The sequence below is a fragment of the Bos taurus genome, chromosome 3 (assembly GCF_002263795.3).
Source record: "Bos taurus isolate L1 Dominette 01449 registration number 42190680 breed Hereford chromosome 3, ARS-UCD2.0, whole genome shotgun sequence".
Classification (NCBI taxonomy): domain Eukaryota; kingdom Metazoa; phylum Chordata; class Mammalia; order Artiodactyla; family Bovidae; genus Bos; species Bos taurus.
This window is the reverse complement of record NC_037330.1, coordinates 12,079,175-12,093,959: the sequence shown is the minus strand read 5'-3', so window position 1 is coordinate 12,093,959 and position 14,785 is coordinate 12,079,175. Positions and strand designations below refer to the sequence as shown.

The 14,785-nt window shown below is 42.7% G+C and overlaps 1 pseudogene; it reads left to right on the top strand.

Moving 5' to 3' along the window:
* Positions 1–11,293: 11,293 nt before the first annotated feature.
* LOC782529 (T-cell surface glycoprotein CD1a-like) lies at positions 11,294–14,085 on the top strand (annotated as a pseudogene).
* The last annotated feature ends 700 nt before the right edge of the window (positions 14,086–14,785 follow it).

The window sequence follows — 14,785 nt, the reverse complement described above, 5'->3', positions numbered from 1 at the left end:
CTTTAGTTAATTAACTCTTGTTTCTCTTCTCCCTATCCAAACTCAAACTGCCCCCTCCATGTTTTTCCCCAGTCCACAGTGAAGGGTATAAGCACCCTGTGGCTACACAGTTTTGGGGTCCAGTATTCTTGAGAGTCCTTTGGACTGCAAGGAGATCCAACCAGTCCATCCTAAAGGAAATCAGTCCTGAGTGTTCATTGGAAGGACTGATGTTGGAGCTGAAACTCCAATACTTTGGCCACCTGATGTGAAGAGCTGACTCATTTGAAAAGACCCTGGTGCTGGGAAAGATTGAAGGCAGGAGGAGAAGGGGATGACAGAGGATGAGATGGTTGGATGGCATCACCGACTCAATCGGGTAAACTCCAGGAGTTGATGATAGACAGGGAGGCCTGGAGTGCTGCAGTCCATGGAGTCACAAATAGTCAGAAAAGACTGAGTGACTGAACTGAACTGAACTGAACAAAATGTAAATATGGGGCCTCACATTTAAAAAGCAGGGGAAAAGGGCTTTTAATGGTTCTAAGACATAAATCTATTCCCTTTCTTTTGATGTCAACTTCGTTCTGTCTCTCTTTCTGTCTTTCAAGTTATGTTTGTTTTGTGTGTGTGTGTGTGTGTGTGTGTGTGTGTGTGTTTTGGTTTGTTTGTCTGTTTTAATTGGCTAGAGTCCCTGTCTCTAGGGCAAAGGAAATCTTACAGCAAGTGCAGACTATCTTAGTTTCCTGGATGCTTTACTTTCATGACTCTTTTGTGTGTTTAATAACTCCTGGTTAAAATGCAATTATATTGTGTACAAGAGACACTGAAGTAAACAGTGTTTTTGTTTATTTTTTTGGTCTTAAAATAGACTTTTGTGAAGCACTGAGTGTGTAGATTTCTGTCAGTTAGGTGTTAACCGGATTCATGTTTTGTTGTTGTTTTAACAGTCTTCAAATTCCTCTAGCATTACTTTGTTCAGTGTGGATAGAGACTTTTTCTTAATGTCTGCTTCACTCACAGGCTTTGGTATTTCCTTTGTGAGGTGCTTCAAGATTTATGACCACACTGTTGCCTCTTGTGCAGCAGTGGAAAGTTCCTACTACTCCATGCTGGCTCATCTGGTTGGGAGACTGAGTAGGAGCATTATTTTTATTCTGACTCAGTCTCATTCTTAGGCAGGTGCCTAGTCTTTCAGTTTTGAGGTTTAGGCCTTCTAAAGCAAGGTTCGACCTTGCTCTCGGCAGAATGGAACCTCTAAAAATTAAGGACAGGCTGTTTTAGTGTCACTTCTTCACTTTTCTCCTTCCTCCAGCTGCTGTGTGTCTTCATCTATGTCCTGAAGACAACGGAGCTTTCTTCCCTTCCCCCTCCCACACTTCCACCCTCCCTCCTTTTCTGTGTGGGAGATAGTGGAGAAGATCTGGTTGGGCCTTCTTGCCTATCTCAGATCTCAGTCTTGTACCATGAGGAAAGATTTCTGTGGCCTATATCCTTGATTCCAATCTTTAAGGAGACCCTGGTGAGGTCCATGGAAAAAAGTGAATTTCCCTTATCTGTATGGAGAAGGAAATGGCAACCCACTCCAGTGTTCTTTCCTGGAAAATCCTATGGATGGAGGAGCCTGGTAGTCCATTGGGTCACCAAGAGTCAGACACGACTGAGTGACTTTCACTTATCTGTAACTCTCAGTGTGTAGCTAGTCATGCCTTTAGGAGTTTATAAACAATTTTATGTGAATTATTCTCACTGGCTTGTGTAGCATCTGATATCTGTCCCAAGTAAGCAAGGATTTGCATCTCATATTTCCTTGGAGGAATCTGTCTTTCCTTAAGCTTTGGGTTAATTGATGGCCCTGATACTTCAGTGATGTGATGGTTTCAATAAAAGTTGTGATTTTGCATGTCCAGCTTTTAAAAATTACAAATATTCAAGTGAAGTTCTTTCTGGCTTTTTATTTTCTAATCTTAATTAAAAAAAATTTCTTCCTTGAATTAGCCTGAAATAATTTTTGTTTGCTTATATACTAAGAATTAACAAAATAAATAGCCTACATACATCTATCCAGGTTATAAGTAGCATAAACAAATATTTTAGTGACTTTAGACAGTTACAAACACCATGAATGAGTGAGATCCGCATTTCCAGCAGAGAGCAGTATATGATAAAACAAGCATGAAGCATTCAGGTAAGACCAGTAAGAAAATAATCATGGATAAATGACTTCATTATATTCTATTAACTTTACTTCCTATATATTCTCAGTGGCTTTTTATTATGTGTTGCCCTAAAACAAGTAGATGACCACATATATCCCCAAACAAGATTGATTCATTCCGGATGAGCAGAGAATTGCAATTTGGCATCTGCAATCATGGTGACCCATGTGAAAGCTTGAGAGCCCCCACTTTGGGTCTCCCAACTCTATTTAATTGAGGTTTCACTTAATTATTTTTTTACATCATAAATAAGAGATTTACTGCAGGACCTTTTCTGTAAACTTCATGTTTATTAGCATATATTTTAATCTGAAGTAAAACTCTAAAGTTTTTCACTTCATCAAGTAGGAGTAAGTAATGTTTTCTGATGTCTTGAATAATTTTATGTTGAAGAACACTATAATGTACAATATCATTTGATGCCTGTATCAAATTTATGCCAACACTCAAATATATTCGCTGAGCACTTACCACTTGCCAGGCACTCTGTTAGATGTTGGGGATCCAGTACAGTAGGGGTTGTTGAATAGAAAACCACAGGCCCATAGTGGAGTCACTTGGGTAAAGTGCATGATGCCAAATCTAGATTCAATATCTGACTTAACTGCATATCCAACCTTCACCAGAAATGTAATCTTAATCAACTATTTTGGGATTTTCTGATCAGCACCAATGGGATAATCTCCCTGTGAGGCCCTCTCCATCCTCCAGAGAAAGAAGAGGCAATCTACATGATAAAATTCTCGCTATTCCTGAAAGGTTGTTGTTGAATCACGCGAATACACTGGGATTCTTGGCTCCCGGAGGAGAAGAATTCAATCCGGGGCCAGAGACGAGGCTTGATCGCTCAGAGCTTTTGTGTAATAAAGTTTTATTAAAGTAAAGTATAAAGGAGATAGAGAAAGCTTTTGACATAGGCATCAGAAGCGGGCAGAAAGAGTACCCACTTGCTAGTGTTTAACAACGAAGTCACATAATCCAAAGAATGTCTGGAGGTTGTAAAGACCTCATCAGATCTACTCCCATAATTTACATTTTAAGATAACAGAAGGTTGAATCCAAAGACTGTCCTTAGGCAGGATACATTATTGTTATATAATCCTAAGGAATGTGGAGAAAGAAAAAAAGTTTGTCCTTTCTTCCTCCTTGAGAATTCCAGACCCCTCTCTCCTTGGGGACCCCTAGACTCCCTATCAACCTGCCTAGGAACTGACTCTCTCATTCCCCCCTTTTCTTTTAGGAGAATTATGTTGCCTAGGGAAAAGGGGCATTGTTCTCTTTCCATAACTACTTCCGAGCTGACAAGGGGCATTGTCCCTAAATTGGTGAGGCAACATATTCTCCTAATCCTCATATTGAGGATATCTGATCCAGGGGCCCCAAATAGTAGCTGGAGGAAGCTACAGCAGTAGCAGGAGTTTGAGCAACCATTTGTAACTTAAAAGCTTTCATGCGGCTAGAAACAAATCCAGTTATACAGTTACAGATGCAGGGAGCAAACAGCAAGAACAAAACAACCAGAATTATTGTAATTAAGATAGTTGTCCACCATGGGGAACTAGTTAACGTCTTCCAAATTGAGGCAATTGAGGCTTCAGGAGTATCCATGGCCCTAATCATCTTGTTCATGTGGTTAGTAAAATGAGTAACATTCGTGCTCATATCAGGTATATATGTACAGCATTGGGTATGAATAATGGCACAAGTTCCTCCTTGTGCAGCTGTCAGAATATCTAGAGCCAATCTGTTTTGTAAAACCACCTTTCTAATTTGTGCTTGTTCAGCATTAAGAGCTGAAATAGCCTTTTGAGAATCCTGCAATGCCTGTTGAGTAAAATTAGTCAAAGCATCCACTCATAACATAACACCTGTAGTTCCCAAAGAGGGAACAAACGCTGCAGCCAAATAATCACACCAATGAAATACAGACCTTGCCCACCGAGTTTTAAGGTGGGGTAAATTAGCAGGCTTTTCTGGAAGCTCTGAAAATATAAAGCCATGCTAGACCCAGGGTGCATCTCCCTATCCAACGAGGGGGAAGCCATGCCCATAGGTAAGAGCCACATATCCAATAAGTCCCGTTTGGAGCAAGCCAGCGTGACTGAGATATCCAGTCCCAATTTGTACCTGGCCAGACAAAGGGAGAACCTGAACTGGGATTGGAAAACACGGGAATGATTACATTGCATGTTTCCTGAGACAAAAATCCCACTTGTTTCCAATCATTGTAATTAAGTTGTTGGCTAACTTTTGGGGATGGCTCTGTTCGTTCCCAGCATATAGAGGCAGTAGATATTAAACGTCCTTTTTCAGGAGTTAGCCATGTAACCTCATTCCATATTTGATAAACGTCAGGTAAAAAACCATTAGATGTAGACCTGTTTACCTTATATGCAGCAAAATAGTCATTGAACCGAGACAATGTATAATCAAAATTAAAAGTCACATTATGTCCATAGTTAGAGTACAAAGCGTTGCACCAGTCCATTTTAGGGTTGGTAGATGTCATCAGATAAAGAAGAGGCATCGCATGTGATTGTTGTTGAAGGTATTCACAGACTTGGAGAAAGTCTTTTCCTTGAAGTGGGGATGTCCACCTCCGGAAGCCTTCCACTGATGAAGAGGGGAGTGCTCCACAGACCCAGCGGTTAGACTGATTGTGGAATGCAGCATAGGAGTGAGCCCAGGACAGGAAGACATTGTCTTGAGGATCCAACGGCAGACTCAGGATTTTTGGAGTCAGCAGAAGAAAACTCACATAGATTATCAGGCCCATCCACTGCCCTTTGTTTAACTCTAGAGCTCGGGTCAGAGCCACAAGCTCCGCTATCTGAACACTGGTTCCCTGGGGGAGAGATTTTGACTCCAAAACCTGTTCAGCAGTCACCACGGCATAACCTGTTTTACGCTTTCCATCCTGAACAAAAGAACTGCCATCTGTAAATATTTCCATGTCAGGATTGTCTAATGGGGTATCCTTTAGATCCTCCCGAGCTGCATAGTTTAAAGTTAGAATTGAGAACAATCGTGATCAGGTGTTTCATTTTCCTTCTCAGGAAGGAAAGTGGCAGGATTTAAATTTCCACAAACTAAGCTTAGTTACTGGTCCTTCTAACAACAATAATACTTAAGAAGCCTACTGTCTGTCATCCAAATATTAACCTTAGAATTTAAGATTCCACTCACATCATGAGAAGTCAGTACAGTAAGGTTTTGTCCATTAATTATTTTTAAAGCTTCAGGTGCTAATAAAGCCGCTGCCGCAATTACTCTTAGGCAGTGGGGCCACCCACGTGAAACTACATCTAATTCTCTGCTTAGATAAGCAATAGGTTGCTGGTGAGGCCCTTGGGGTTGTGTCAAAACTCCCAATGCCACACCTTTTCTTTCAGTGACAAATTAAATTCTGATCCTGTGGGCAAGCTCAGAGCTGGAACTTGCAGGAGAGCAGTCTGAAAAACCTTAAAAGCCTTTTGAGTCTCTGGAGACCAAACCAGTTAGTCGGTTTGGGCCTGCTGAGTTTCAGCTATAAGTTTATATAAAGGCCGGGCAAGTTCCCCATAACCCGGAATCCAAATGCAACAGTAACCTGTGATTCCCCAAAATCCTCTCAACTGTCTTGAAGTCATAGGTAGAGGATGATTTAGTATAAGTTTAATTCTCTCAGGGCCTATGGCCCTAGTCCCTTCTGATATGATTAGGCCCAGATATCTAACTGATTGTTGACAAAGCTGAGTCTTTTCTCTTGATGCCTTGTAACCACAGCCTGCCAGAAAGTTTAAGAAATCTTCTGAGGCTCGCAAACAAGCTTCCTCTGTCTCAGCACAGAGCAAAATATCATCTACATATTGTAACACCACTGCTTCAGAGCTATTAAAGTTTTGTAGATCCTGTGACAAACTTTGTCCAAATAAGTGAGGACTGTCACGAAATCCCTGGGGCAAAACTGTCCAGGTTAACTGAGAAGCTGGCTGGGTAGAGTCTTCAAAGGCAAATAGAAATTGACTTTCTTCCTCCAAAGGCACTGAATAGAAGGCATCCTTTAAATCAATTACTGAGAAATATTTGGCCCGTTCAGGAATTTCAGACAATAGAGTATAAGGATTAGGCACTACGGTGTGTAAAGGAACTACAGCCTCATTTATTATTCGTAAATCTTGAACTAGTCTCCATTTACCATTCGATTTCTTTATACCCAAAATAGGAGTGTTGCAAGGACTGTTACAGGGAATTAATAGTCCCTGCTCCTTTAAATTTTCGATGATGGGTTTTAACCCTTCTTTAACCTCAGGCTTCAATGGATACTGCTTCTTATGTGGGAATACGTGCGGGTCTTTGAGCTTACCAACTATAGGAATAGCATTTTGTGCTCGACCCACAGATTTTCCATCAGCCCATTCTCTAGGATTTACATTTTGTTCAACTAAAGGGAGAGAAAGGAAGGGCTCCATATTCATGAAAACAGAGGCATGGACCTTGCTCAGTATATCCCTTCCCAAAAGGGGTGAGGGAGATTCTGGCACGATCAGAAACTCGTGTGAAAACAGCACAGAATCCCAGTTTCAAGATAAAGAATAACTGAAATAATACCTTTTGGCTCATCCAGACAGTCCCATTATGGAAGCGGATCGGGAAGAAAGTGGGCCAGGGCCTTCAGTAAGCACAGAATAAGTTGCCCCAGTATCTAAAAGGAAATCAACGGATTGGCCCCCCACAATTATTAATACCCTGGGTTCCTCAGGTGTAATTAGGACGGGAGCTTGTGTGGGGACCCCCGGGCACCTTCAGTCCTGATTGTCTTGAGAGTCCGACCCTGGAGACCTATGCCTCTGGGGGCAGTCTCTCTTTCAGTGTGATCCTTTGCAGACCGGACATGGAGCTGGGGGCGGCTTAGATGCCTGAGGGCAATCCCACTTGAGATGCCCCTCCTCTCCATGGTAATAGCAAGCCCATCCCTTTTCACCTGGGCCCCTCTGGGCATTTTTCTCAGGCTGTTTAAGAACGTTTTTCATAGCCATGGCGAAGGCTTCCGCATTTTCCTTTGTCTTTTTTTGCCTCTCTTTCCTCATATTCCCTACCATAATAGACTGTCTGAGCCAGTTGTGACAGAGTATCTAAAGACTGATTTGGTCCATGCACCCGTTTTAATAGCTTACGGCGGATATCTGGAGCTGACTGAGTGAGAAATCTATCCTTTAAGATCACTTTTCCCTCTTCACTTTTGGGATCAATCTCAGAGAATCTGCGAAGGCCTTCTCTCAGTCTATCTAGGAATTTACCAGGAGCTTCCTTCTCCTCTTGTTCTATGTCTGCCAATTTGCCATAGTTTAAGGCTTAGAATGCACCTGCCTAAGTCCTTCAAGAATACATCTAACAAAATGACTCTGATCCCATCTTCCTTTAGCTGTGTTGTAGTCCCAGTCTGGTTCTTATAGTTGGGACTGCCTGATTCCCAGTGGGGAGGGCCGCTATCTCGTTCTCCCTCTTCCCTACTGATTCATTACCAAGCCATTCATCTCCATAAGCAACCGCTTTTCCCGAAACTCGAGTCTTTGACTCCGGAGTCAGCGTTTGTCCCAAGATATACATCACATCCTTCCAAGTGAGATCATAAAGCAGAGTAACACCTTTAAAAGCTCTAATATATTTTTCTGGGTCCTCTAAATAGTCTCCCAGATCCTCCTTGATTTTTGTATTTCTTGATAAGAGAAAGGCTTATTAACTCTCATAGACTGATTATTTCTCCCAGTGGGTGTTTCATAAAGAGGCAACAGCTTGTGTGGCTCTTCCTCAGTCTCTCTGGCTGCTCTGTGCATATGATCCCAGGGATAGATTGGGGAAACCTGTTTTTCCTCTTCTCTTTGTCTCCTGTCCTCCATCTCATCTCTTACTTCGATGGTCTGAGTTTCTACTGAAAGCAGAGTAGTCTGAGGTCGTACTGAGACAGGAGTTGTTTGGACCTCCATGTGGGCAGTTTGAATCCCAGTTTGGAGTCCCAGGTACGGGGGCAAAGTAAGAGGACAGGAAGGAGCTGAAAGTTTCACGCCCAAATCTATACCCTTAGGACATAAGTCTGGCATATTTCACAGAGAGAAAAAGGGCAACACATATGCTACTTCTACCCATTTCCCTTGTTCCTTACAGAACCGCTCTAATTGTAGAACAGTATTATACTTAAGAGACCCTCCAACTGGCCACCATTTGCCATCCTCCAATGGATACCGTGGCCATGCAGTATCACATAGGAAGACCAGGTGTGTCTTCTTTAAGCCCTGGAGATCAAATCTACCCGTTTTTCAGGATACAGTTCAAAGGAGTGAGGCTGGAATTGTTAGCTCCCATCTGTAAGAGAGAAAAAAAGCAACCAAGGCCATTTTTCTACCGGAGGCATCCCTCCCTGCTATAGATGGGAGTGTAGACAGACGTTACACCAAAATCTTTTCCTTCCTGGTTGGACTTAGTCTGCCCCTTACCAACGCAGGCACCGTACTCGTCCCTCCCGGTTCTACCACCGAGATGGGGTGGGGATGTACCAGGGGTAGACTTGGTAGCATCCCTACTTGACGTCCAGCTCTTCACCTTTAACCTTGCTTGCCTCTGATGTCACCCAGGGTGAATCAGAGTAACCTTCTGGAATGCCTCCCAAGCTAAGACTGCTGTGGGAAACATTTGTCACCTGAGTGCCTGTGCACGACCCTGTATTTCCTGATCACAATAAGACTGAAGTGAACAGTATTTCCTGATCACAATAAGACCAAAGTGAACATAAAACTGAGATGTTCTTTCCAAGCATCACCATACCAGTATAACAGCCTTCTCTGATCCACTAAGAGCCGGTGTTACCAAAGAAAAAAACCCATTGCAGTCCCAATCTGAGTAACCTTTAACCTCAGAGATGTTCTTGGAGCTAGAGCTCCATCCAGGTTCCGAACTTTCGATTCCTAGGAAGGCTAGGCGCTTTCTTGACTACCAATTCAAGTCTTGGACCTAAGCCACAGTACGTAGTAACAGTATAGATCACAAGTCCCTTGAAAGTCTATGATCCGATAGATTAGGTTAGTACTTCTAATTCCCAAGGAGTTATGAAATGGTCAAAGAGACCGAAAAGTTTGACCGAGAAAGGAGAGTTCGGTCCACACGCTTTGCCCATTTCTGGTCGGTTCCTGAAGGAGACATTGGGTGCCTCTTGGCATTGCCATAAGCCGTATGAGATCACTGTGGAACCGCAGAGCAGGGCTCCTTACTTGCTTCAAGCAGGGCATGCCATTCATTCACACAAGCACACGGTAGAGTTAGTAAAGCACAGCAGAAAACGTGTTCACTAAGAGAACAAAGAACTAAAGCTCCAAGCATCCTTACCTTGTCTTGAAGGATCCCGGACGAGCCCCCAAGATGAAAGGTTGTTGTTGAATCACGCGAATACACTGGGATTCTTGGCTCCCGGAGGAGAAGAATTCAATCCGGGGCCAGAGACGAGGCTTGATCGCTCAGAGCTTTTGTGTAATAAAGTTTTATTAAAGTTTAAAGGAGATAGAGAAAGCTTCTGACATAGGCATCAGAAGGGGGCAGAAAGAGTACCCGCTTGCTAGTGTTAACAACGATGTTATATAATCCAAAGAATGTCTGGAGGTTGTAAAGACCTCATCAGACCTACTCCCATAATTTACATTTTAAGATAACAGAAGGTTGAATCCAAAGACTGTCCTTAGGCAGGATACATTATTGTTATATAATCCTAAGGAATGTGGAGAAAGAAAAAAAGTTTGTCCTTTCTTCCTCCTTGAGAATTCCAGACCCCTCTCTCCTTGGGGACCCCTAGACTCCCTATCAATCTGCCTAGGAACTGACTCTCTCATTCCCTTCCCCTCAAAAAGAAGATGTCCTGGTCTAAAATACTCTTTTCTGTTGATAAATAGCTCACCTGACCTGCCCTTTTTATAAAAACCTTCCATTCTATGCTGTTTCTCTGAGTGCCTTTGTAGTTGCTAGATGGGATGTTGTCCAATTCAAGAATCATTGAATAAAGCCAGAAGATCTTCAAATTTACTCAGTTAAAACTCGCCCCCCCCCCCCCCCCACACACACACATAGGCTATATATGTAACACCTCAGGACAATCTCTGAAGTCAAGATCCTGTTGGGTAAACAAAACAGTTAAGGGTCACCATTTTGGAAAATGTTGTTTCAAGAATGCTTTTTGTGTGTGTGTTTATTTTTGTCTAGAGTTTATATATTATAATAAGTCTCAACACAGCAAGATTTACAATTCTTGTTTCAGTGTTTTATACCCTAAGGGATCTAAAAAGTCTTTGAATAAGGTTATTGCATTGTGTAACATGATTCACAAGTGTAACAGATGCTTGTCCTCAGGCAGGTGCTACGTGATTGTTTGATGAGTGACTATATGTCAATGCAGGTCAAACAGACGAGGGTTTTCTTTATGCTGCAATGCTCCTGTGATCTCTGTGATGGCTACTGGCTACTCCCTAAGAATAATGAAGAATATGTGTCAGTTTATACTGTTTCTCAGGGAAATCATAGGGGATCCTGAAAAAGCTAATAAAGCAATGAGTGAGAGCTCAGAGGCGTGAATGAGGTAGGTGGGAGTGAGAAAGGGGGAGAGAATATTTGAGGAAATATTAAAAAAAAATGCAAGAGAAAGACAGAGTAACAGAAAAGAGCAGTGGCATGAGAATTTTAAGCAGGTTGCTGGGAAGACATTTAGTTTCATGCTTTTATTTCAAGGTTGAAAAAGTCCTTACTGGTACATTCATTTTTAAATACCACATAAGACTTGGTCCATAACAGTTAGATTGGGGAAGATGAACAGGATGGAAGCTGGTGACAAGGAGAGAACTTGGAAGCCAGAGAAGAGAGTCAGAACTGGAAGAGAAATGAGCATTTGGGTAGGCGGTCTTGGGATTAGGGAAGGAGCAGATTGTTTGTTTTTTTTTTTTCTTCAGACAGTGAATAAAGGGAAGGTTCATTGGTAAGAGCAGGAAGTCAGAGTAGTGGTGTTGTGTGGTAGGTTTGCTTAGAACAGAAATCAAAGACCAACTTTTCTGAGAGAAAAAAAAAAAACATCTGCAAATGAGATGCTGTTTCTGCAACTTCCATTGGCTCCTGTTCTCCTCGTGGGTGGAGACAATGAAGAGAATAAGAACTCTGTTCCAGAAGGTGGGTATATGTGTGTGTGAATGTGTGTGTGTGTGTGTGTGTGTGTGTGTGTGTGTGTGCGTGCGCGCGCACGTGCATACCTATGTGTATGGGGTGGTTTCCCAAACCAGAAGATTGAGAATATCAGCCTAGTTTCATTCTGAGCATCCCTGACGCAGACCCCTGTGCTCTCATAGCACATAGGGCCCTGGGGCAGGCATGTGTCTGCTGAGATATCTTGCCTTTCATCTAGATTCTGAGTTTCCTTTCTTTGGCACCTTTCATTCTCCAGTCTCTCCTTCTCAATGCCCCTCCTCATTGTCTTTGTTCTTTTACCACAGACTTTCAGGAGCCCGTTTCCTTCGAAGTCATCTGTGTCTTATCCTTTCACAACAGTTCTTGGGTGCAAAGTCTGGGCTCAGGCTGGTTGGGTGAGTTGCAGACTCATTGCTGGAAGAGCAACCCTGGCACTATTATTTACCTGTGGCCTTGGTCCAAGGGCAACTTCAGCAATGAGGAGTTGATGGAACTGCAAAGTTTTTCTCACATGAGCTTCATTAGATTTGTTCAGGCATTTTACAGCCATGCCAGGAAATGGCAATTTGAATGTAAGTTCATTTTCCTTAACAGGGATTGGGGATATGGTAGGGGGTGTGTGGGTTTTACTGAGTTTATTTCTCTAAGAAACAGCCTCCAATCAATTCTGGAACTTAACTCTCCAAACCATAGCATTGCAATTGTATCCTTTTGGCAAGAGGGTATAATCCAGACCCTGATTTCGCAGAAGGTTCAAGACTTCTGCTATTTACAGACTCCTCTCTCATTGACTGCAGGCTTGTGCTTTATTATCTTGCATTTTGGTCACTTGCAAGAGCCCCTTTCCCCAGTTTCCAACTAGGCATCTATGTCTATATATTCAGTGTTATCTATATATTCAGTGTTATCTATTGTATTTCATTCATCCTGGGTTATTTTAACCCCCACTTTCTCACATTAAGTCCTTCCTTATTCTCTTGCTCATATAATTTACACTGCCTTCTTTAAATATTTTACCCTCCTCCTTATGTCATCCATCTCTTCCTATATTCCCAGTTGCCAATAATTCCCCTTTCTCTGAATATCTGATGAAACCAATCTTGCTCCATTTCCTCAAATCATCTGAAATTCTCCCTTCTGTTTCCATCTTCCTTTGATTAATTTTATCTTTTTTATGCGCTCTTTTCTCTAATTTTTTTGCCAGATCCCTTTGAGGTACAGATAGCAAAAGGCTGTGAGCTGCAGGCTGGGGAAGCCCCAGTAGGCTTTATGAGAGTTGCTTATCAAGGATCAGACTTCTTGAGCTTTCAGAACAAGTCATGGGTGTCCTCTCCAGAGGGTGGAAGGAGGGCTCAGGTCCTCAGAAGACTATTCAATTTGTTCCAAGAAACCCAGTTAATAATACACAAGCTCCTCAGTGATACCTGCCCACATTTCCTCTTGGGTCTTCTTGATGCCAGGAAGGCATATCTCCAGAGACAAGGTTAGTCCCACACCCTTTTCCATTAATATTTTGTTCTAAAATCATACCTTTTCATTTCCTAACAAGGAACTAAGAGGGGGAGGGGATAATGGGTGACAATCCTAGATATGGGAAAGTGAAAGTTGCTCACTTGTATTTGATTCTTTGCAACCCCATGGTCTATTACAGTCCATGGAATTCTCCAGGCCAGAATATTGGAGTGGGTAGCCTTTCCCCTTCTCCAGGGGATTTTCCCAACCCAGGGATCGAACCAAGGTCTCCTGCATTGCAGGTGGATTCTTTACCAGCTGAGCCACAAAGGAAGCCCAAGAATTCTGGAGTGGGTAGCCTATCCCTTCTCCAGAGGATCTTTCTGATCCAGGAATCAGGCCAGGGTCAATGTGGGAAAGTGTGCCTATCTAAATTGATGTGAAAATCTGAACTTCTGGGTCTGCATTAGAGTCCTCATCTGACTATCTTCCCTGTCCTCTGCAGTACGACCAGAGGCCTGGCTCTCCCTTGGCCCCAGTCCTGGCCCTGGAAAACTGACGCTGGTTTGTCATGTCTCTGGCTTCTACCCAAAGCCTATTTAGGTGATGTGGATGCGGGGTGAGCAGGAGCAACAGGGCACTCAGAGAAGTGACGTCTTACCTAACTCTGATGGGACATCGTATCTTCGGGTTTCCTTGGATGTGGAAGCCATTGAGGCATCTGGCCTGAGTTGCCGGGTGAGGCACAGCAGTCTAGGAGGCCAGCACACCATCCTCTACTGGGGTGAGGAAAAACTGGAGCTCTGCTGGGATGGGAATAGGTGGCCCTTAAGCAGACTAAGAGAGCCAAGTGAAAAATTGGGGATTCTAGGGACTCCAGACCCAAAAGGAATACAAATAAAATAAAAAATATAGGAGTTGAAAATGAGAACCCTAGAGACATAGGGAAACTTGAGGTTAGATGAAGGAGGGATGAGAGAAGAAATAGGGAAGAATGAGAGGCTGTGGTGACACTCCAGTAACAAAGGAAGAGCACAGAAATGCAGTAAAACAGTGGGTGGGTTTTGAGGACATCTGTGTGTGTCCTGTCCACAGATCATCACAGCTCTGTGAGCTGGATTGCTTTGGCAGTGAGTGTGACCTTGGTGCTCATGGCAGGTCTTGCATTTTGGCTTTGGAAGCACTGATGAGTTCTTTGTGTGCATCCTTCCTGCCCTTTTTCAAGTGTCCACTTGTCTGTCCATCCTTTTTCTTCTCTCTCTCATCAGTTTTCCTCTTCCCAGCTTTCTTCCTTCTTAGCAGTCATTTCTTACCTCCACTCCATCTTTGTTCTCATTAGGACACACCATGAATCCCCAAGCTCTATTCTTCCTTTGGAATGAGATCCCAGCTGCCCAGGAACTCAGGACACATCTAAACAGACTTAGGTGATGATGGCCTTTCCACTCTCCTTACAGAGAGTTTTTAATTGTTGTGATTTTCTGCTTAATGATCAGCTGTCAATGAAGCTAAATGCATTTTTGTGGTATTTGTCATTCTAACCTGTGTTTGGGATTTTAAATTCTGAATGGAATAAGGTCCTAGGATCCTTCACGTATTCAAATGTGAGTGCATCATCAGGCTTATTTCAGATGTTACTTCCTCCAGAGGGTCTTCCCTCATTCACAAGTGGAAGCTGTCTCTGCCTCGTCTGAACTGCCATTGTAATTTAACTGAACTTTTAAAAATCCTCCTCACTTTAGACCCTTTGTTGTAGCTGTTTATTTCCCCTTTCCCTTCTATTTTATAAGCTTCTTGAGAACAAAGTCCATGTCTTTTTACTATTTGTATCTATGGCAAAATGTCTTATCTGTATGTAGTATGTTGTAAGTAAAAATCTGGGCTGAATTTATTCTGAATTTATGATCTTAAAAACATTTTTTTTCTTCCTGTCATCTTTGTAG